At 45.3% G+C, this 22,382-nt stretch overlaps 1 protein-coding gene across 3 annotated transcripts in view; it reads left to right on the top strand.

Moving 5' to 3' along the window:
- Positions 1 to 3,913: 3,913 nt before the first annotated feature.
- LOC138677044 (uncharacterized) overlaps positions 3,914 to 22,382 on the top strand; it is a 114,236-nt gene continuing 95,767 nt past the window's right edge. The window contains exon 1 of one of the 3 annotated variants that reach the window (XM_069766858.1): positions 3,914 to 4,020. The gene's annotated coding sequence lies outside the window, so the exon portion shown is untranslated. The remainder of the gene's footprint in view (positions 4,021 to 22,382) is intronic. The other 2 variants (XM_069766856.1, XM_069766855.1) reach the window with 2 other exon arrangements.

Raw genomic sequence — 22,382 nt, 5'->3', positions numbered from 1 at the left:
TCATCTCTCTCCATACGTCCACCATTCTATACTCTTTCATTAACCTATGTATCCTTCGTCTGTCTCCCTTGGTGATGTCAGATCGTTTTGTCGCTGTACAATCTAGGGTCGGGTTCAGAGTGAAGTTAAAGTCCCCACACCATAGAAGGTGTTGGTAGGGGATTGTCGAGATCTTAGATAGTATTAACTTGAATACAAGTGTCTGGGTGGTTGCTGGCATGTAACTATTTATAATACATAGATTTTGCCCTTGTAGAGTACCATACAGAATTATGAATCTGCCCTCTGGGTCTATGATGGTATTGTCTATTTGAAACGCTAGGGTATTTTTAAGGAATATGGCCACACCTCTTGTTTTGTGTTCCCAGGTTGCTAGGAAGAAATGAGAGAATCCAGAGTCAAAGTATTTAGGGCTAGAGGTCTTTGAAAAGTGAGTTTCCTGCAGACAAATGATATCTGGTTTATGTTTGTGATAATCTATGAAGGCTTTCTTACGTTTGGGGGGCGAGTTGAAGCCGTGTACGTTATCAGATATAATTCTACACATAGATGCAATTTTCGTTACCGCTTATCATCGCCTTTTGACTTTTAGTTGATCTCGCTCCCCTATCTGATAGTCGGTTCCAGCTTAGCCTGATTTGTGGAATACATTCACATCTGTTAGGAGACAAGAGGGCATGAACGAGACAGGGGAAGACAAATACATAAAACAGAAAACATCCAAATAGCCGGGTGTAATACCCGTTATAGGCGATACTCTGGGAACCCATAATAAGGTGGGTCCCAGACATCATCCAAGTCAAGCAGCATGTTTTAAATCCCAACAACCTAACCCTTGCTAAGTGTTACCCCTGTAGGGTTAAAAAAAAATTATTGCTTAATGCTTGTGGCTTAACTCAACAACCACCGGAAACGGCAAGACAAACCCGCCAGTGTCTTGACACAGGATTGAAACGTCAATCCAAAGCACTGAAATTAGATTTCTGCATTCTCATAAAAAGGATAACGTCTTGACACAGTTTCAGTTTGTGATCAAGTGATCTGTGCGCTCTGGCTCCTGGTTCTAGGGGTCTGTGTCCATTCTCTTTGTGGACGTGGTCTCCTTTGTGGCTGGGGAGGAACATTCTCAGTAATAGGTATTCCAGCTCTCCCCAAAGCCTCCCTTCCCTCCTTCAGCGATCGGCACACAAACGACTCGTTGTTGTAGGTGAATAGCAGGGCAAATGGAAAACCCCATCGGTATTTAGTATGCTTCTCCTGAAGAGCAGTGGTGATTGGCTTTAGTAATCTCCTTCTGGAGAGCGTGGCTAGAGAAAGGTCTGCAAACAGTCGCACGGAATTCGATAGTCCTGGAAGGGAGGACAATTCCCTAGTTGCTGCCAGTATTAAGTCTCTTGACTCTTCATAGTGCATTTTAAGCACTACATCCCTAGGGAAGTCTTTTGAGCGTGGTCTGCCTAGGGCCCTATGGATCCTTGTAATATGAAGCAGTGCTGGGTCAGTTTCAGGGAGTAGGGTCCCAAACAGCGTCATTGCTGTATCTTTGAGGGACACTATAGACTCTGGGAGTCCTCTTATGCGGATGTTGCTTCTACGAGATCTGTTCTCGTAATCCTCACATTTTATCTCAAGATCTGCTATTCGCTCAGTATGGGCCCTAATGTTCTCATGATCTTCTTCCAGGGCCTCGGCCGCCGCCTCCATCTTGTCTTCCAGATTGGAAGTGCGCTGTGAAATTTCTTGCAGCTGCACAGTGACGCTGTGCATAGCTGCTTTTAGCTCAGTGCGGAATGTCTCTTGCAACGCTTTTATCAGCGCTGCTGTGGGGGTGACCGTCTCATTTGCGGCTTCAGATTCCTCCATCTCTGTCTCATTAGCCGCCGCTGAGAGGGAGGCAGAAGGGGGAGCCGCTGCTGAGGCGGCCATTTTACCCGCGCTGCTGGACATGAGGAGTTCCTCAATTGTGCGGCCTGCCGTTTGACCCGTACCTCCTTTTCTCGGCATATTCGTCCCCGCCGCTCTTGGAGGTGTGTACCCGCCGCGCCGGTGATTTTCGCTGGGTTTCTAGCGCTTTAGAGGGCTGTAGTGGCTGGTTGGGATGCGGAGCTCAGCCTGTCATGTCCGACACCGCCGAGGTCCGCGCATGCGCCCGTGTTTGTGTATTTTTTAAACCTTTACTAGTATTGGATTAATAATGGATAAGTGTCATAATTGACGCCTCTCCATTATTAATTTGGCTTAATGTCACCTTACAATAGCAAGGTGTCATTAACCCTTCATTACCCCATATCCCACCGCTACACGGGAATGGGAAGAGAGTGGCCAAGTGCCAGAATAGGCGCATCTTCCAGATGTGCCTTTTCTGGGGTGGCTGGGGGCAGATATTTTTAGCCAGGGGGGGGCCAATAACCGTGGACCCTCTCCAGGCTATTAATATCTGCCCTCAGTCACTGGCTTTACTACTCCACCATTTAAGCCTTTATTTTAAGAGCTAGAACGGCCAAATTTTGCATATACACACTACTAACATTAGTAGTGTGGAATATGCAAAAAAAATGGTGATATGAGATGGTTTACTGTATGTAAACCAGGTCTCATATCATGTCGGGTTTAGGAAGGAGAAAGCAAAAGCCGGTAATTGAATTACTGGCTTTCTGCTATATCGCGGCTGTATGAAGTAAGAATCTATATATATATAATTGCCTAAGGGTTTTTCCGTCTGTCTGTCTGTCTGTCTTTCTGTCTGTCTGTCCTGGAAATCCCGGCTCTCTGATTGGTCGAGGCCGCCAGGCTTCGACCAATCAGCAACGGGCACAGCGACGATGATGTCATAATGGTTGCCATGGCGACGATGATGTCATGAAGGTCGCCTCGACCAATCAGCGACAGGCACAGTCAGCCGCGAATTCTGGAATCATCATTGTCCATATACTACGGGGACATGCATATTCTAGAATACCCGATGCGTTAGAATCGGGCCACAATCTAGTATATCTATATATATAATTGTCTAAGGGTTTTTCCGTCTGTCTGTCTGTCCAGGAAATCCCAGGTCTCTGATTGGTCGAGGCCGCCAGGCCTCGACCAATCAGCAACGGGCACAGCGACGATGATGTCATAAAGGACGTAGACATCCCGCGTCTCTGATTGGTCGAGGCCACCAGGCCTCGACCAATCAGCAACGGGCACAGCAACGATGATGTCATAATGGTTGCCATGGCGACGATGATGTCATAAAGGTTAGCTCGACCAATCAGCGACGGGCACAGTCTGCCGCGAATTCTGGAATCATCATTGTTCATATACTACGGGGACATGCATATTCTAGAATACCCGATGCGTTAGAATCGGGCCACAATCTAATATACATATATGTGTCTACTGACATATATATATATATATATATATATATATACCTATTCTATGTGTACACATTTATTCTACCTTTTCTACTGTAAGCTGTCAGTGTGATTTTACTGTACACCGCACTGAATTGTCGGCTTTTCTCTCTAACACCGCTGCGTATTCCTCGCAAGTCACACTGCTGGTCCGTGTGTAATCCGTATTTTTGGGGCTTCCATACACTTTCATTGGCGTTTTATTTGCGCAATACGGTGACAAACGCAGCATGCTGCGATTTTCTACGGCCGTAGAAAGCCGTATAATACTGATCAGTAAAATACGGCAGATAGGAGCAGGGGCATAGAGAATAATTGTGCCGTATTTTTTGCGAGTTTTACGGACGTAGTTTCTGCGCTCTTACGTCTGTAAAACTCGCAAGTGTGACGCCGGCCTAAGGCTGTAACCTTCTTTGTACGATTTTCAGTGTCATTTTGCTGTAGAAAAATAAAAGCCCAAAGGGACTATAATTGTGACATGGAAAGGGATGGGTTAATGCTTGCTGCCTACAGGATTCAGGAGGAAGGGCGGTTTTCAGTTTCACAGGACCCATGAGTCAGGCACGGCAGACATTTTCCTGGCCCTAAGTTGTGCTTCCTTAACATGGACTTTCACAATAAGGTAAGAACAAGAACTGGAGAGGGTTATTGTGTCCTCAGATTCGGGAGAGCTGTTTTTCTTTTTCATTCCACATTTCTGGCATTGAGCAGTGAGGAAATAAAGCAGCCGGGAGCGGAGGATATGAGGTGAGGATCACGGTGGATATGAGGTGAGGATCACGGTGATCGGGGCATTAAGGAAGTGACCAGAAGGGTCGGTCTCTGCCGGATCCCCGGAGTGCACCCTGAGGAGCTTCCACTCAGGCTGTTCCTGATTATGGGCCTACACATGATGGGGTTCTCACAACGAACGAGAAAAATGCTCATTTCTTGGACAATTCGATTATTTCAGCATAAAAATACAATTTACCGTTCACTGGCAGCAGCTGTTTACTGAAATAATTTTCTCTCTCTAATTAATGGGAAAATCTGTCTTCACTGAATACAGAAATTACAGATTTTACCCGAGAAATGAGAGTTAAAGAAGCAGATTTCTCTGAGATATATTACAAAGTTTCTTATTTTCACATGTAGGTAGCTATCCTGTAAGGACAGGAACACTAAAGAAGAACAACTAAACAGCGCTGTGTGACTCGCACTCTGTCTGTGTGGGGTGACATAACCAACTTTTTCTGGACGGCATAGTGAAAAACTTCGCAATCATCTGTCCTTCCGTCCTGGAAGTTCTGCAGTGTCACTTATAGGGCAGTCTGTGAATTGCAGGAAATTAAAGTGAAAAGAGCAACACTGCCACCTGATGGTCAGCAGACAAATAGCAGAAATTTAAACCTCAGGCATTTAACCCCTTCACAACCAGAAGTGTTTCCTTTTTTGCATTTTCATTTTTTGCTCCCCTCCTTCCCAGAGCCATATTTTTTTTATTTTTCCGTCAATATCGCCATGTGAGGGCTTATTTTTTGTGGGACAAATTGTTCTTTTGAACAACACCGTTTTGTTTTTACATATCAAGTACTGGAAAACAGGAAAAAAAATTCCAAGTGGAGTGAAATTGTAAAAAAAAGTGCAATTCCTCAGTTGCTCGTTTTTTTTTCTACCATGCTCACCAAATGCATGGTAAATCCTTCTCTAGGTCATTACGAGTTCATAGACACCAAACCTGTATAGGTTTTTTTCTATGTAAGTGGTGAAAAAAAAAAATGCAAAATTTGGCAAAAAAAAAATGGCGCCAGTTTCCGAGACCCTTAGCGTCTCCATTTTTCATGATCTTGGACTGGGTGAAGGCTTATTTTTTGCGCGCCGTGCTAACGTTTTTATTGATACCATTTTGGCATTGATGCGAGAGACTTGCACAAGTGTGGCCCCCGACCTTACAACAGCAATTGGAGCGGAGATCTAATTGCTGCTGTTATCCCCTTAAAGAGGACTTTACACTGAGGCTATGTGCACACGTTGCGAATTTTGTTGTGGATCCGCAGAGGATCAGCAACGGCGGGTCCGCAGCAGTTTTCCATGTAAATCTATGGAAAACAGAAACCGCTGTGCCCATGCTGCGGAAAAAACGCGCGGAAACGCTGCGGTTTACACTCCGCAGCATGTCAATTCTGTGTGCAGATTCTGCAGCGGTTTACACCTGCTCCATAATAGGAATCCGCACAAAATCCGCAGGTAAAACACAGTGCCTTTTACCAGCGGATTTCTCAAATCCTCTGCGGAAAAAATCCGCAGACCTCAAAAATACGTGTGCACATACCCTAACTGTTCACACTAGCTACAAAAAAAAAAAAAAAAAATAGGTAACCACATGGTAAAAATCCTCAGCTTCTCCTGAATTTGCTGCAGTTTTCTGTTTAGCGTTGTGTTGCTCAGCTGCAGAGATACTCATCTTTGTTTCTTCTGGAGCGCATTACATGAAATTTCTGCTTTTCAGCTCAACTGGGTATTTCTTCTGAGTCTTCTCTGGGGGTATGGACTTCTAGGCTGTGTGCACATGTTCAGGATTTTTTGCAGTTTTTCCCGATAAAACCGCAAAAAAAACCGCATATATTAAGCATCCTATTATCAGAATGCATTCTGAATTTTTTGTGCACATGTTGCGTTTTTTTCCGCGGCAGAAACGCATTCCGGAAAAAAAAAAGCAACATGTTCATTCTTTGTGCAGAATCGCGGGGATTCCGCACACATAGGAATGCATTGATACGCTGACTTTCCGCATGTGGCTATGCCCACCATGCGGGAAGTAAGCGGATTATGTGCAGTTGGTACCCAGGGTGGAGGAGAGGAGACTCTCCTCCAGGCCCTGGGAACCATATACGGTAATTGTTAAAAAAAAAAAAGTTAAAATAATCAATCATGATATTCTCACCTTCCGGCGTCCCCGGCAGTCTTCCTGCTCCTCGTGATGCTCCCATTCCCTGTAATGCCTCGCGGCAATGACCTGTGATGACTGAGGTCATTGCCGCAATGCATTATTGGGACCAGAGCATCAGGAACGCTGCCGGGGCCGCCGGAAGGTAAGAATATCACAATTTTTTATTTTTAACATTAGATCTTTTTACTATTGATGCTGCATAGGCAGCATCAATAGTAAATAGTTGGTCACACTTGTCACTGTTTGACAAGTGTGACCAATCTGTCAATCAGTTTTCCAAGTGATGCTACAAATCGCTTGGAAAACGATAGCATTCTGCAAGCTAATTATGCTTGTAAAACGCCAGTGTTTAGAGGGAAAATGTATGCCAATTCCGCATGCGTTTTACCCACGGCACAGTTGCGGAATTGCCGCGGATATTTTCGCGGCAATTCTGGACGTGTGCACATAGCCTTAACCCCTCTCTCCCAGTCACAACTCAATAGCTGATCTGGCAGTCTCAGTCCCAAGATTGATTGCTCATATTAAGGAGAAGCACAATGGGAACCCCAATGTACAGATGTTTGCGGGGATCAAGATCGTGAGTTTACTGGCTCAAGGAGGAAACGTAGGTAACCTGTTGCTTAAAAGGGAAGCAAGGTGGATCATGCGCACTTGCGCAATGGGTCCGCTAGGCTTTAATGATAGGGTGGACATGGCGGTGTTCCTGCAGTAAGTCAGCTTGTGTATTCAATGGATCCGGCTTCATTTCGGTAAAAGAGGACTAGAGTGCTGGTGAGAGCGGATGTTGTAAGGGTTAAGCGTAGATATGTGTTGGATGCGAATAAGCAATCCTCTGGTGTACTGATTAATTATAAGCGGGCATAACTTTTGCATTCCTAACTGTGATTATAGATATTTGGGATGATGTGTAATGATTTTTGGTTTTAATTGTGCAACTTTTATGTTTTGTATTTCCAGTGATGTGGGAGGAGTTTGGCGGGGGGGGGGGGGGGTGTAGATTGTGGCCTATATATTCCTTCCCCTGTCATTCTCTCACATATACTGACCCGTAGAAGTGCAAGCACAGCGCGAAACGGCCGTCGTTTGCTCCTGCCCACAAGAGCTCCTTTCCTCACTCCCCCGGCCTTGAAGTTTTTATGAAGATGAAATAAAGTTGGGAATTTTAGACCAGTGAGTGTCTTCTTTTTCTCTTGCATATACCAGTGGAATCGTCTGTTTTATTTTTCTCTTGAAGAGTACCCGGTTGTATTATGTGCGGCTAATAGCCTAATGACTGTTGAATGACACCTGGCTCCAGGATTGGAGTAGCCTCAGCTTTGTTCAGACAGTGTCGTTGTTGTTGCTTTTTGCCTGTGGAATATATTATTATAGATACAGACTGTATGGCCTCCTGTCAGGTATATATCAGTGATGATATCAGAATGTATGGGCCCCTCTCAGGTATATATTAGTGATGATATCAGAATGTATGGGCCCCTGTCAGGTATATATTAGTGACTAGATGGTGGCCCGATTCTAACATCGGGTATTCTAGAATATGTAGGTAGTATATAGCACAGGCTACGTACTATATTGCACAGTTACGTAGTATATAACACAACCGACGTAGTATATAACAGTGTGCATAGTATAAAGCAGAGCTACGTAGTATATAACACAGCTACATAGTATATAACATAGCCATGTAGTGTATTGCACAGGCACGTAGTATATTGGTCAGCCACGTAGTATATAACATAGCCACGTAGTATATTGCACAGGCACGTAGTATATAACACAGTCACGTAGTGTATTGCAAAGCTATGTAGTATATTGGTCAGTGACGCAGTATATAGCAGAGTCATGTAATATATAACATAGCCACGTAGTATATTGTAGAGGCACGTAGTATATTGCATAGCTACGTAGTATATTGCACAGCCACATAGTATATAACAGAACCACATAGTATATAACAGAACCGACACAGCCACATAGTATATTGCACAGCTACGTAGTATATAACACAGAGCACGTAGTATATTTCACAGCCACGTAGTATATTGGACAGTCACGATGTATATTGCACTGTTACGTTCAAGAAAAGAGGAGGGGGGGAGAGGGAAGGTTAGGAGCTTGACACGCCGAGATATGCATCTGTAAACCGTTGCAAATGAATATAGCTGGTGGGTGCCGTACCTGCTGGTGATTTCAGCTGAAGTAGAGGAAAGGAAAAGGGAATATCCAGCACGTCCATCCAGTGTAGGTAAAATATCCAAAATTTATTGAAACATTTTAAAAAACAATATTAAAAAAGAGAGAGGGAGACTCTCTCTGCCTGACGCGTTTCTGGCGCACCACGGCGCCCTTAGTCATAGGAACTAATACCATATAGATGAACAGGTTTATATATAGCAAGGAACCAATCACAGACATAGCAATCAATTACATTGAAAAAAGCTGCAGCTAGACACACAAAACAAGACTTTTTCTCCCATTTCAAATACACTGAAATTGCATAAATATATACTTTAAATTGCGGCAAGATCTATCTGTTAGTTCAATATATGTAAAAAAGGTCATTCCTGTAATTCATACCGTGTGGATGTTTAGTGTCTAAAGTCAGAATCCAAAAGGCTTCCCGCAGTGCTAATTGTTTCTTCCAATCTCCACCTCTAGGTGACTGACTAACCCTTTCTATGCCAAAAAATGAAAAATCTGATAGGTCTCCTTTATGTACAGAAATAAAGTGTTTCGTAGCCCCAGAATAGCCTGAATTATTGTTATTTATATTTGCTATGTGTTCTGAAATTCTTTTTTTGATTTTTCTTGTGGTGTAACCTATATAGCAAATGTTGCAAGCCTTACATTTTATGCAGTATATGACGTGGTCAGAATCACAATTAATAAATGATTTTATATTATAAGTAACATTGTGATTCGAGGAAAAGGTAGTTCTTTTGTTGTCTGCAAATTGGCAGACATTACATCTGTTACCAGAACATTTAAAAAAACCTTTTATTGATAGCCATGATGTGGGAGTTTTTTTCTCCCCTCTCCCCCCCTCCTCTTTTCTTGAATGTTTATGCAGTGATTTGGAGCTCCGCTGAAGTCTTTTGTTTAATGTTCATATTTGTTTATATATTTGCTTGACCATATGGATGGTGCCACAGTATAGACTATCATTCATTCCGTTGCAAAACTTTTATGTCTGGGAAACGCAGCAACTAGCACACAAGTGTGGTGTACTCATATATATTGTGCATTTTTTTTTTCTTTTTTTTTTTTTTTTTTTCTCAATCATGGATTCCCGCATGGCTAAATTGGCCTCAGTGTTTGACAACACAGATGGTATCTCTGCACCACCTAGTGAGCTGAAAGATCTCCTTTCAAAATTAGAGAAATTTTCTCAGCAAGAAATACGCACCTGGTGGGACCATAATACTTTAAAGAAATATGTTGAAAAAGAAATGATTCCCAGGGGTCTGCGTATGAAAAAATCTCCTACTTATATTTTTTCAGATAAATTTCTCTCTGAATGGAATATGATCCTCTCACAATGCTCACTAAAACTTATGAGTTTGATCATATCATATGAAGAAATCAAACTTCACCAACTTAAGGTGGACATTGATAATACCAATAATGAACTTTCTAAATATACTGACCAGCCTGATTTTGATATGCTCTCCAAAAAGATGACTGATCATTTAAAAACTATGGAGGATTCCATCATAAAAATGAAAAAATCTAAGTTCAGTAGAGACTCTTTTGATTATAAAAATGACAAAGTGTATTCATGGAGGAAACGGATTGATAATACACCCAAGCCTATACTCAGAAATCAACCTCATTGGCGTCAATGTGAATATGCACGTAGAAAATCTGTGTCTTTTTCTTCCTCGGAGTATAATCCATCAGATTGTGAAACAGATGCGTCTTTCTCCAGTGCAGATGCCAGACATGTTCACTGCACTGCTATGTCAAAAAACGCAGGAGGAGGAGGGGGGGCAGGAGAGCCCGCAAGAGACGAATGGAGAAGATATCCCAGGAGGGAAAGGAAACGCAGACATCAGTATTGAGTCAGCATCTGGACAGTGTTATAATTCTGACTCCCACCATTCTATCCTCTACACAAATTGAAACATTGGCTAAAGGTTTAAACTTTGTTCCCACTGGCAATTTCAATCTATTCGAGACTATCAAAGATGTCAATAAATTTACTCGTCTTCTCACTGTCAAAAGACATTTTTTTTCAGACAATCAAAATGACCTCAATTCTGGCAGAAAAAAATCATATTGTACCAGGGAAAATAATGCGTCTCTTTCCTTTATGGAACAATGTACTTTACTCACTTTAACTTCTCTTCAGGAAGAAAATTTTGCCGAGAATAAAATAAAGGACGAGGATGTGCAGGTGCTTTCATCTAATCCGGCATATTATCCCCTCCAATCAAGGGTTCCTGCCTTAGACCTTTTTCAGACTCTGGTTGAACAAGATTTGAAAAAATTACATGCTGAAACCCGGAGTGCAAACCACCGAAGTAACCTGAGTAGAGACCAATCTCAGGCTGTTAGAGATTTACAACGAAATTACAACTTGACAGTCCGCCAGTCGGACAAAGGGGGCTGTATAGTAGTCATAGACACTGCTTTGTATTGTAAGTTGATAATGTCCATTATACGGGATACTAGCACATATACTTCTTTAAGATCTGACCCCACTTTATCCTTTAAATATGACATGACTGAAATACTCAATAAAGCACAGAGATTGGGGGTTATTAGCAACAAGATTTACAAATGGCTATTGCCTGAACATTCAATTACTCCCATTTTTCATGGGCTCCCAAAAACGCACAAAAACGTATTTCCCCCACCGTTACGACCTATAATTTCTGGGATGGGTTCCCTTAATGAAAACCTCAGTCATTTGATTGACGAGTATCTCCAACCTTTGATCCCAAGAATTCCAGGGTACCTTAAAGACACCTCAACAGTTTTAAAGGTTTTTGATACTTTTCAATGGTGTCATAATTATTCTTTTGTAACTTGTGATGTCACAAATTTATATTCATGCATTCTCCATTCTTTGGCTATGACAGCAATTGAACATCATCTAAGTAAGTATAGTAGCTATTCAGATTCATTGAAATGGTTCATTCTTGCGTCTCTACATTATTTACTAAAGCATAATTTTTTTATGTTTCAAAATGAGTACTTCATCCAGACCATGGGTGCTCCTATGGGGTCTAAATTCTCCCCATCTTTAGCCGTTTTATTTATGGCATGGTGGGAAGAAACCTACATATTCACAGATGATAATCCATTTCTCCCATACCTTAATTGGTATGGGAGATTTGTGGATGATATTCTGCTAATTTGGCAAGGGAGTGTGACTAAGTTTTCTGATTTCATGCTCTATTTGAATAATAACAAGTGTAACCTGCGTTTCACCGGCGGCATTCCATCGCACGAGGTTTCATTCTTGGATGTGCTCCTTACAGGGAGCAATACAACACATAGGGTTAATACTTCTCTTTATAGAAAGGACAATTCTGGAAACACAATTCTGATGTCTTCAAGCGCACACCCTCGACATACCATTCATGCCATTCCTAGGGGTGAGCTCACGAGAGCGAGAAGAATTTGCTCTAATGAGGAAAGTTTCCACAAGGAAAGTCATCTTATTTCTGATAGATTATTTGATAGGGGATATAAACAATCCAATATAAGACATGCATTCAGACATGTTTCCAAAATTCCACGTGCTGATTTATTGTATTCTGACAGTGAAAATGCAAGTGCCGCTCCTGAGACGCAGATCACTTTTTCTACCGCTTATAGCAGTCAGTACAATAAAATTAAACAGATCATTCTTAAATATCTCCCTGTAGTCAATCAGGACAAATCTTTATGCACAATTCTGCAGAATGGATGCAGAGTAGTGGCCAGGAGAGGTTGCACACTGGGGAATATTTTGTCTCCCAGTATGGTGCGCCAGAAAAAAACTCCCACATCATGGCTATCAATAAAAGGTTTTTTTAAATGTTCTGGTAACAGATGTAATGTCTGCCAATTTGCAGACAACAAAAGAACTACCTTTTCCTCGAATCACAATGTTACTTATAATATAAAATCATTTATTAATTGTGATTCTGACCACGTCATATACTGCATAAAATGTAAGGCTTGCAACATTTGCTATATAGGTTACACCACAAGGAAAATCAAAAAAAGAATTTCAGAACACATAGCGAACATAAATAACAATAATTCAGGCTATTCTGGGGCTACGAAACACTTTATTTCTGTACATAAAGGAGACCTATCAGATTTTTCATTTTTTGGCATAGAAAGGGTTAGTCAGTCACCTAGAGGTGGAGATTGGAAGAAACAATTACCGTATATACTCGAGTATAAGCCGACCCGAGTATAAGCCGACCCCCCTAATTTTGCCACAAAAAACTGGGAAAACTTATTGACTCGAGTATAAGCCTAGGGTGGAAATGCAGCATTTACCGGTGAATTTCAAAAATAAAAATAGATCATTATTTCCCCATAGCTGTGCCATATAGTGCTCTGCACCGTTCATATTTCCCCATAGGTGTGAACCATATAGTGCTCTGCACCGTTCATTGTGCCCCCTAGCTGTGCCATATACGGTGCTCTGCACCGTTCACTGTGCCCCATAGCTGTGCCATATACGGTGCTCTGCACCGTTCACTGTGCCCCATAGATGTGCCATATACGGTGCTCTGCACCGTTCACTGTGCCCCATAGCTGTGCTGTGCCATATACGGTGCTCTGCACCGTTCACTGTGCCCCATAGCTGTGCCATATACGGTGCTCTGCACCGTTCACTGTGCCCCATAGCTGTGCTGTGCCATATACGGTGCTCTGCACCGTTCACTGTGCCCCATAGCTGTGCTGTGCCATATACGGTGCTCTGCACCGTTCACTGTGCCCCATAGCTGTGCTGTGCCATATACGGTGCTCTGCACCGTTCACTGTGCCCCATAGCTGTGCCATATACGGTGCTCTGCACCGTTCACTGTGCCCCATAGCTGTGCTGTGCCATATACGGTGCTCTGCACCGTTCACTGTGCCCCATACATAGCTGTGCTGTGCCATATACGGTGCTCTGCACCGTTCACTGTACCCCATAGCTGTGCTGTGCCATATACGGTGCTCTGCACCGTTCACTGTGCCCCATTGCTGTGCCATATACGGTGCTCTGCACCGTTCACTGTGCCCCATACATAGCTGTGCTGTGCCATATACGGTGCTCTGCACCGTTCACTGTGCCCCATACATAGCTGTGCTGTGCCATATACGGTGCTCTGCACCGTTCACTGTGCCCCATAGCTGTGCTGTGCCATATACGGTGCTCTGCACCGTTCACTGTGCCCCATAGCTGTGCTGTGCCATATATGGTGCTCTGCACCGTTCACTGTGCCCCATAGCTGTGCTGTGCCATATACGGTGCTCTGCACCGTTCACTGTGCCCCATAGCTGTGCTGTGCCATATACGGTGCTCTGCACCGTTCACTGTGCCCCATAGCTGTGCTGTGCCATATACGGTGCTCTGCACCGTTCACTGTGCCCCATAGATGCTCCACATAAATTTGTGCCGCCGCTGCCGCAATAAAGAAACAAAAACACATACTCACCTCCCTTGATTGCAGCTCCCGGCGTCTCGTTCCGGCGCCTCCATCTTCCCGGCGTCTCTGCTCTGACTGATCAGGCAGAGGGCGCCGCGCACACTATATGCGTCATCGCGCCCTCTGCCTGAACAGTCAGAGAGCAGAGACGCCGGGAAGATGGAGGCGCCGGCCGGGAAGATGGATCGGCGCCCGGCGGCTGGAACGAGGACAGGTGAATATGCTATACTTACCTAGTCCTGACGATCCTCGCGCTGTCCCCTCCTGTCTTCGGTGCCGCAGCTTCTTTCTCTATCAGCGGTCACCGGCACCGCTGATTAGAGAAATGAATAAGCGGCTCCGCCCCTATGGGAGGTGGAGCCGCTTATTCATTTCTGTAATGAGCGGTCCCACGTGACCGCTGAAGAGAGGAAGAAACTGCAGCGCCGAAGCCCGTGGGACGGCAGGGACAGCGCGAGGATCGCTGGGACTAGGTAAGTATGCCTCAGCGCCCTCACCCCCTCACCCGCCGACCCCACCGCTACCGTGACTCGAGTATAAGCCGAGGGGGGCACTTTCAGCCCAAAAATTTGGGCTGAAAATCTCGGCTTATACTCGAGTATATACGGTAGCACTGCGGGAAGCCTTTTGGATTCTGACTTTAGACACTAAACATCCACACGGTATGAATTACAGGAATGACCTTTTTTACATATATTGAACTAACAGATATATCTTGCCGCAATTTAAAGTATATATTTATGCAATTTCAGTGTATTTGAAATGGGAGAAAAAGTCTTGTTTTGTGTGTCTAGCTGCAGCTTTTTTCAATGTAATTGATTGCTATGTCTGTGATTGGTTCCTTGCTATATATAAACCTGTTCATCTATATGGTATTAGTTCCTATGACTAAGGGCGCCGTGGTGCGCCAGAAACGCGTCAGGCAGAGAGAGTCTCCCTCTCTCTTTTTTAATATTGTTTTTTAAAATGTTTCAATAAATTTTGGATATTTTACCTACACTGGATGGACGTGCTGGATATTCCCTTTTCCTTTCCATTGCACTGTTACGTTGTATATTGTCCAGCTACATAGTATATAGCACAGAGATGTAGTATATAACAGAGACCACGCAGTATGTAACACAACCCACGTAGTATATAGCAATGTGGGCACTATATGCGTGGTTAAAAAAAGACTTAAAATAAAAAATAAACATATACTCACCTTCCGAAGGCCCTTTGAAGTCCTGGCGCCTGTGTGCGGTGCACGCGGCAGCTTCCGGTCCCAGGGTTAGTATGAGCGCAGGACCTGTGATGACGTCGCGGTCACATGACCGTGACGTCATGGCAGGTTCTTCTCGCATAGCATCCTTGGCACCGGAACCTGCCGCTTGCACTGCCGAGGACAGCGCAAGACGTTGGAAGGTAAGAATAACCTTTTTTATGATTATTATTATTTGCAACATTAGATCTTTTTACTATTGATGCTGGATACGCAGCATCAATAGTAAAAAGTTGGTCACACAGGGTTAATAGCTGCATTAACGGAGTGCGTTACACCGCGGTCCATTAACACTGCCATTAACCCTGTGTGAGCGCTGACTGGAGGGGATTATGGAGCGGGCACTGACTGCGGGGAGGAAGGAGCGGCCATTTTGCCGCCGGACTGTGCCCGTCGCTGATTGGTCGTGGCTGTTTTGCAGCGACCAATCAGCGACTTGGGATTTCCGTTACAGACAGAAAGACGGAAGTGACCCTTAGACAATTATATAGTAGTTGAAATAAATATTTTTGGCGGTTTTTTGTACATTGCTGTAGTCATTTCCTCTTGGACACAATTTATCTGCATCTGTATTTTTTCTGCAAACGCACGGAACTGCATCCTGATCAGGATTTGGTTGGAAATGTCAAATTCTGACTTCTGGGGCAAAGGAGAGAGAAGAGAGACTGGTGAAAGTGAAAGAAAAAAAAATGGGGCTCTGAGCCTGCGTAGTATGAAATCCGCATGCAGATTGAACGCAGGCTTCCTGATCTAAGTGCGTCTACATTGACAACAGTATAATGCTTAAGGTGCAGACAAATCCTCCTATATAGTATCCCGGAAAATATTACTCTCATTAGTGTATACCATCATCTATATGTCATAATCCCTCATTTGTAACAACCTAAGGGAGTATCCATTTCCAGGTACACCAGTTAAATAAGGCATGAAACCGTAACATGTGCCCAACACGGTGGACCTAAGGGTATAAACAACAGGAGAGCATGTCTCACCTAGCGCTGAGAAGACCACTGCACGCACCCCGACGCACGTTTCGCCGCTGTCAGCCTCGCTGTTATGATAGGCAATTCAGAAACACAATGTACATAGCGATCAGAGCACATACAGTGATCTGACAATAACCCAAAATAATAGAACAAGCTCTGAGACGTGGGAACTCTGTAGACCGCAATTCCTGATCCTCTCCAAACACAACTAGAGGCAGCCGTGGATTGCGCCTAACGCTACCTATGCAACTCGGCACAGCCTGAGAAACTAACTAGCCTGAAGATAGAAAAATAAGCCTACCTTGCCTCAGAGAAATACCCCAAAGGAAAAGGCAGCCCCCCACATATAATGACTGTGAGTAAGATGAAAAGACAAACGTAGGGATGAAATAGATTCAGCAAAGTGAGGCCCGATATTCTAGACAGAACGAGGATAGGAAAGATAACTTTGCGGTCTACACAAAACCCTAAAGAAAACCACGCAAAGGGGGCAAAAAGACCCTCCGTACCGAACTAACGGCACGGAGGTACACCCCTTGCGTCCCAGAGCTTCCAGCAAAACAAATAGACAAGCTGGACAGAAAAAATAGCAACAAATAGCAAAGAAGCACTTAGCTATGCAGAGCAGCAGGCCACAGGAATGATCCAGAGATACACAAGTCCAACACTGGAACATTGACAGGAAGCATGGATCAAAGCATTAGGTGGAGTTAAGTAGAGAAGCAGCTAACCAGCTCACCAGATCACCTGAGGGAGGAAACTCAGAAGCTGCAGTACCACTTTCCTCCACAAACGGAAGCTCGCAGAGAGAATCAGCCGAAGTACCACTTGTGACCACAGGAGTGAACTCTGCCACAGAATTCACAACAGTACCCCCCCTGGAGGAGGGGTCACCGAACCCTCACCAGAGCCCCCAGGCCGACCAGGATGAGCCACATGAAAGGCACGAACAAGATCGGGAGCATGGACATCAGAAGCAAAAACCCAGGAATTATCTTCCTGAGCATAACCCTTCCATTTAACCAGATACTGGAGTTTCCGTCTTGAAACACGAGAATCCAAAATCTTCTCCACAATATACTCCAATTCCCCCTCCACCAAAACCGGGGCAGGAGGCTCAACAGATGGAACCATAGGTGCCACGTATCTCCGCAACAATGACCTATGGAATACGTTATGTATGGAAAAAGATTCTGGGAGGGTCAGACGAAAAGACACAGGATTAAGAACCTCAGAAATCCTATACGGACCAATAAAACGAGGTTTAAACTTAGGAGAGGAAACCTTCATAGGAATATGACGAGAAGATAACCAAACCAGATCCCCAACACGAAGTCGGGGACCCACACGGCGTCTGCGATTAGCGAAAAGTTGAGCCTTCTCCTGGGACAAGGTCAAATTGTCCACTACCTGAGTCCAAATCTGCTGCAACCTGTCCACCACAGTATCCACACCAGGACAGTCCGAAGACTCAACCTGTCCCGAAGAGAAACGAGGATGGAACCCAGAATTGCAGAAAAACGGCGAAACCAAGGTAGCCGAGCTGGCCCGATTATTAAGGGCGAACTCAGCCAAAGGCAAAAAGGACACCCAGTCATCCTGATCAGCAGAAACAAAGCATCTCAGATATGTTTCCAAGGTCTGATTGGTTCGTTCGGTCTGGCCATTAGTCTGAGGATGGAAAGCCGAGGAAAAAGACAAGTCAATGCCCATCCTTCTTGGCTACAAAAAAGAACCCTGCTCCTAATGGCGACGATGACGGGCGAATATGCCCCTTCTCCAACTGCGCATAGCGGTGTGCTCAGGTACGGATAAATTAAACAATCGACCTTTTGGGAATTTACTACCAGGAATCAAATTGATAGCACAATCACAATCCCTATGCGGAGGTAGGGTATCGGACTTGGGCTCATCAAATACATCCCGGTAATCAGACAAGAACTCTGGGACCTCAGAAGGGGTGGATGACGAAATTGACAGAAATGGAACATCACCATGTACCCCCTGACAACCCCAGCTGGACACCGACATGGATTTCCAATCTAATACTGGATTATGGACTTGTAACCATGGCAACCCCAACACGACCACATCATGCAGATTATGCAACACCAGAAAGCGAATATCCTCCTGATGTGCAGGAGCCATGCACATGGTCAGCTGGGTCCAGTACTAAGGCTTATTTTTGGCCAAAGGTGTAGCATCAATTCCTCTCAATGGAATAGGACACTGCAAGGGCTCCAAGAAAAACCCACAACGCTTAGCATAATTCAAGTCCATCAAATTCAGGGCAGCGCCTGAATCCACAAACACCATGACAGAATATGATGACAAAGAGCATATCAAGGTAACGGACAGAAGAAATTTTGACTGTACCGTACCAATGGTGGCAAACCTAGCGAACCGCTTTGAGCGTTTAGGACAATCAGAGATTGCATGAGTGGAATCACCACAGTAGAAACACAGACCATTCAGACGTCTGTGTTCATGCCGTTCAACTCTGGACAAAGTCCTATCGCACTGCATAGGCTTAGGTTTAATCTCAGGTAATACCGCCAAATGGTGCACAGCTTTACGCTCACGCAAGCGTCGACCGATCTGAATGGCCAAAGACATAGATTCATTCAGACCATCAGGCATAGGAAATCCCACCATGACATCTTTAAGGGCTTCAGAGAGACCCTTTCTGAAAATCGCTGCGAGTGCAGCTTCATTCCATTGAGTGAGTACAGACCACTTTCTAAATTTCTGACAATATACCTCTATCTCCTCCTGACCCTGACACAAAGCCAGCAAATTTTTCTCTGCCTGATCCACTGAATTAGGCTCATCGTACAGCAATCCGAGCGCCAGGAAAAACGCATCAACATTACTTAATGCAGGATCTCCCGGCGCAAGGGAAAATGCCCAGTCCTGAGGGTCACCACGCAAAAAAGAAATAATAATTCTCACTTGTTGAGCTGGGTCACCAGAGGAGTGAGGTTTCAAGGCCAAAAACAGTTTGCAATTATTTTTGAAATTCACAAACTTGACTCTATCACCAAAAAACAAATCAGGAATAGGAATTCTTGGTTCTAACATAGGCTTCTGAACCACCAAGTCTTGAAATTTTTGTACATTTATAACGAGATTATCCATTGAAGAGCACAGACCCTGAATATCCATGTCCACACCTGTGTCCTTAACCACCCAAAAGTCTAGGGGAAAAAAAAAAAAGACAAAACACAGTGCAAAGGAAAAAAACTGGTCTCAGAACTTCTCTTTTCCCTCTATTGAGAAACATTAGTACTTTAGGCTTCCTGTACTGTTATGATAGGCAATTCAGAAACACAATGTACATAGCGATCAGAGCACATACAGTGATCTGACAATAACCCAAAATAATAGAACGAGCTCTGAGACGTGGGAACTCTGTAGACTGCAATTCCTGATCCTCTCCAAACACAACTAGAGGCAGCCGTGGATTGCGCCTAACGCTACCTATGCAACTCGGCACAGCCTGAGAAACTAACTAGCCTGAAGATAGAAAAATAAGCCTACCTTGCCTCAGAGAAATACCCCAAAGGAAAAGGCAGCCCCCCACATATATTGACTGTGAGTAAGATGAAAAGACAAACGTAGGGATGAAATAGATTCAGCAAAGTGAGGCCCGATATTCTAGACAGAACGAGGATAGGAAAGATAACTTTGCGGTCTACACAAAACCCTAAAGAAAACCACGCAAAGGGGGCAAAAAGACCCTCCGTACCGAACTAACGGCACGGAGGTACACCCCTTGCGTCCCAGAGCTTCCAGCAAAACAAATAGACAAGCTGGACAGAAAAAATAGCAACAAATAGCAAAGAAGCACTTAGCTATGCAGAGCAGCAGGCCACAGGAATGATCCAGAGATACACAAGTCCAACACTGGAACATTGACAGGAAGCATGGATCAAAGCATTAGGTGGAGTTAAGTAGAGAAGCAGCTAACGAGCTCACCAGATCACCTGAGGGAGGAAACTCAGAAGCTGCAGTACCACTTTCCTCCACAAACGGAAGCTCCCAGAGAGAATCAGCCGAAGTACCACTTGTGACCACAGGAGTGAACTCTGCCACAGAATTCACAACACCTCGCTTTCTCACCTCTCATTGAGAAAGCGAGGCTGATAGCGGCGAAACGCACGTCAGGGTGCATACAGTGGTCTTCTCAGCACTAGGTGAGCGCCGGGGATTACAGCAAGGACCCGCCGGGGAGCAGCTCCAGCGGCGGCATCAGCGACTGGGCGAGGAGGAGCCCAGCGGCGGGGGCAACATCCAGGAGCCAGACAGGACAGCGGCGGGTGCACCGGTATCACAGCCACACGGTGCACCTGGCTCGGGGACATGTCGGCAGAGTAGGATGTCGGGCAGGCCGGTGGCAGCGCTTCGGCAGGGATTGGGTCGAGGTCACGCTGCGGGAGCGGCGGCCAGAGGGGCCAGTCCGGCTGCAGCATGCAGAGGACCTACGGAGGCTGCCAGGTCCAGATCCAGCAGGAGGTCGAGGGATCAGTCGCCTTCGCCAGTCTCGGTCGCCCCTGGTGACGTGGAGGCCAGGGGCGCGGGCCTGGGGAAGATGAGTGGCAGCGACGATTCCGGGAGCGAGCATCGGGACGAGGGAGAGTGGCAGGATTCAGGAAGCATGGCTGGTGGGGACACAGCACCTGCGCAGCCCCGTGAGTATATGTTCAGTCTTTTTCCGGTGCCAGGTGTGTCGGGGTTAGTTGAGCGGGGTGGGGGTGCTAGTGCAGGGGTTCCGGGCGTTAGAGCTTTTGGCGGGTATGTCGCAGATTCTGAGGAGATTGGATGGAGGGGTTGGGGATAGTGTGGGAGCGTCGCCTGCAGGGGCTTGGTTGCCAGTTGCTGGTTGCGGAGTAGGGGGTTCTAGCGAGATTGCGAGCTCTGGTAGTGGGCTTCAGTGGCTGGGGTGTCGGTGTTGGTGTAAACGGAAACAGGGAAGAGCGATGCGGTCAAGTTAGACGATAGGGCGAAAGTCGAGGTCTATGTGTGTTTTGAGGGCCCGCTGGGGGCCCATTTGAAGAAAGAGGTGAAGGAAAAAATTTGGAAGGACGAATACGTAGAGATTTTCTCTCTCCTTCCTTTGGAAAAATTTAATTTGGATAAAGGAAAGAAAGACGATAGCAAAAAGGAGGAGGAGGAAAAGAGGCGTTGGCGCCTTATTCCTCAGACATTCGTAAACTGGCAGCAGGCCTTTGCCATTCTGGCGAGTGTTATAGGGGAGAAAGCCCCAAAGAATTGCTCGGGCCTGTTCTATTATTTTGATGCCATTGGAGAAGCACATCATACCTACGGGGGTCAGGCCTGGCTGCAATACGATGAACAGTTCAGGCAGCGGAAAGCAGTTAGGCCTGAGATAAAATGGGATCAAAAGGACATTGGATTGTGGTTGAAGGTGATGGCTCTGGTGCGATATGGGCAGTCCTTTCAAGGGGGTGGGGGGAGGGCGGGTAGCAGTCAGCAGTCAGGACAAGGTGGGGGAGGACAGGGGTCACAGGGGGCAAAGGAAAGAACGGGGACATGCTGGCAGTTTAACGACGGCCAGTGTAAGTTTGGTGCCACCTGCAAGTTTAAACACGTGTGCTCCCATTGTAACGGGGCCTCACACGGGGCTTGTTTCAAAAAATCACGGGGCAAGCCACTAGTGGGTGGCAGTCAAGGGGGTGACTCCAGTGAGGCTTCAAAAGATGGCCCCCTATCTAAATAGATACCCGGACTATCAAAAGGCGGAGCTTATTAAGGATGGTTTTCTTGAAGGGTTTAAGATTCCTCACCCGACGCATGTGGTCCCCTTTTCTACGAAAAATTTGAGACCGGCAAGTTTGCATGCGGAGATTGTTACGGCTAAGTTGGCAAAAGAGGTCGAATTGGGAAGAATGGCGGGGCCGTTTAGTTCGTTGCCCATGGCTGGTGTAATTGTTTCCCCGCTTGGGGTGGTGCCCAAGAAGGAGCCGAACAAGTTTCGGCTAATTCAGCACCTGTCATATCCCAAGGGATCCTCGGTTAATGATGGGATTGCGGAGGAGTTGTGCTCCGTTGTGTACACGTCGTTTGATGCGGCTGTCCAGTGGGTGCGAAGGGCCTTGTTGGCGAAGGCAGACATTGAGTCTGCGTTTAGGCTTTTGCCGG

Source organism: Ranitomeya imitator, chromosome 4, assembly GCF_032444005.1.
Source record: "Ranitomeya imitator isolate aRanImi1 chromosome 4, aRanImi1.pri, whole genome shotgun sequence".
In the NCBI taxonomy this organism is placed as follows: Eukaryota; Metazoa; Chordata; class Amphibia; order Anura; family Dendrobatidae; genus Ranitomeya; species Ranitomeya imitator.
The sequence above is the reverse complement of the archived record's forward strand: the minus strand, read 5'-3'. Positions and strand labels throughout refer to the sequence as shown.